The sequence below is a fragment of the Alligator sinensis genome, unplaced genomic scaffold, assembly GCF_000455745.1.
Source record: "Alligator sinensis unplaced genomic scaffold, ASM45574v1 scaffold1003_1, whole genome shotgun sequence".
Taxonomy (NCBI): Eukaryota; Metazoa; Chordata; order Crocodylia; family Alligatoridae; genus Alligator; species Alligator sinensis.
This window is the reverse complement of record NW_005842557.1, coordinates 641,879-643,875: the sequence shown is the minus strand read 5'-3', so window position 1 is coordinate 643,875 and position 1,997 is coordinate 641,879.

The window sequence follows — 1,997 nt, the reverse complement described above, 5'->3', positions numbered from 1 at the left end:
AAGAACATCAAACAAATGCTAAATAATTCCCAAGCCCCAAAAACGCATAGGAATAAGATCTTACATGACAAAATATTGGCATAGCCTCTTCACTAAACTCTATATGCTCAGTCTTAACACAGCAAAATAACTAGAAGCTACAATACAATTTGCAAGCTTCTCCGATATAATGGAGAGGGATGGTTGGAGGAAGTGTAAAAGCCGATGTATTCAAATAAATTTTCTCTCTCAAATGTTTGTGTCTCTCATCAATTGAAAACAATCTCAAAACTCTGCCAGACCACCAGAGCGAGACTGGGACAACTGGAATCTCAAAAATGCCATCATCTATCTGAACACCACAGCATTCTTAGCATTCTAGGTGTTCTCATTAGGAGGGAGGTCTGGGATTCATTGTAAGCTTTTTCGACAAATGAATCCAAGAAGTTTTCACTAAAGACTATGTTAAGAGTTTCACTTTTTTTTTCTACCAAGCTGTAAAAGCATGTACACAGGCAGTTACTGCAGAGCACTGGTGAACAGTAAATCATTTTCCCCTTTTTACCTTGTAGAAAAGTAGGCTGTCCTTGCTTTCCAACAAAACTAAGAATTCATACACAGTATTAATGTTAACACTATATCCCTTGATGAGGACTGTGCATACCATACTGAATTGATACAAGGTAATCCAGACCATGAAATAATATAGAAAAACCTTGAACTTTGTTTCTAGATCTTAGCCTTACTGCCCAATGGAAAAGATAGGCGATATAGGTAAGTAAGGAGGCATGTGTTCGTGAATTTGTTGTTTTAGGTTGAGGGTTTGTTTGGGTTTTTATTTTTGGCAGAGATCTTTGCTTCATCTAGACAAATTCCAAGAAGCATAACAATCCCACTGGCAATTCTAAAGGTAAGAGAAAAGAATTACTTCATTACTGGTTGACACTAAGGAATATTTATCATATATAAACACTTTAAAACACTTTAGAGTGCTGACCCAGAACTATAAATAGGTTAAGCCTCTTGATGTTAAAATAATTTTGTTTTGCATTTAATAAATTTACACTTGAATAGTAGGTCTCTTCCTAAAACAGACAACTTTGCTAGAATTAATACACCTCTAATCCGTCAGGACACAATTTTGCTAAGCTAGGGAATTAATAACCAACAACTGTACATATATAAAATTTTACTATGTTATTCTATGGAAGTGCACTTTACTTACACTTTGGAAAACTACCAAGCCACCACCAATGGAATGTTCTCTCTCGAGAGAGAGAGAGAGAGAGAGAGAGAGAGAGAGAACAAGGCATTCAGGTTGCAAAGGTTCAGAATATCTCGTTAATGCAAATATGACTGATGACAGCAAAGTATAACTCAAAGCTAAGAAATGTCTGAATTGTCTGTGACCTTCTGAATTCTCATTGATTCCTTTTATTCTAGGTCTATTCTACAATTTATTCTATTACCCTGTACCAGTATTTCTAAGCAAGAAAGGGACAAGCAATATTTCCATTCTAAAAAGCCAATCTGAATCTTATCTTACTAGATACGACATTAGTTTTATCGCACTTTTAGAACTTCTTCTAAGGTGCTGAAAAACCTAACACCCTATTTAAATCACAGGTAACTGAAAAACCAGAGGACCTTATGGGCCATTTAAGTGTACAGCTTCTACAATGAAAAAGGGATATCCACTTAATGAAGCAATGCTCATTAAATACACAGAACTGTCTCTGTGAGGTGGGGAGGTGCTTTAATTAGCGCAGCTGTGCAAGCAGCTCATCCACGGGGCGCAGGGAGCTCCCGCCGCAGTGCACACCCTGGGAGGACATGGAGGGGGCATATGCCCCCAGATCTGTGGGGGGAGGGGGGTTGGGCTGCTGCTGTGAGCTGGGCTCTTCCCAGCAGGGGCTTGGCTGGGCTGCACTCAGGACAGGCAGCGGTGCTGGGAGGGGAGTTATGGGGGGGCTGCAGCCACCCCAAAATTCACCGTAGCCCCCTCAACCCCCCTCCCA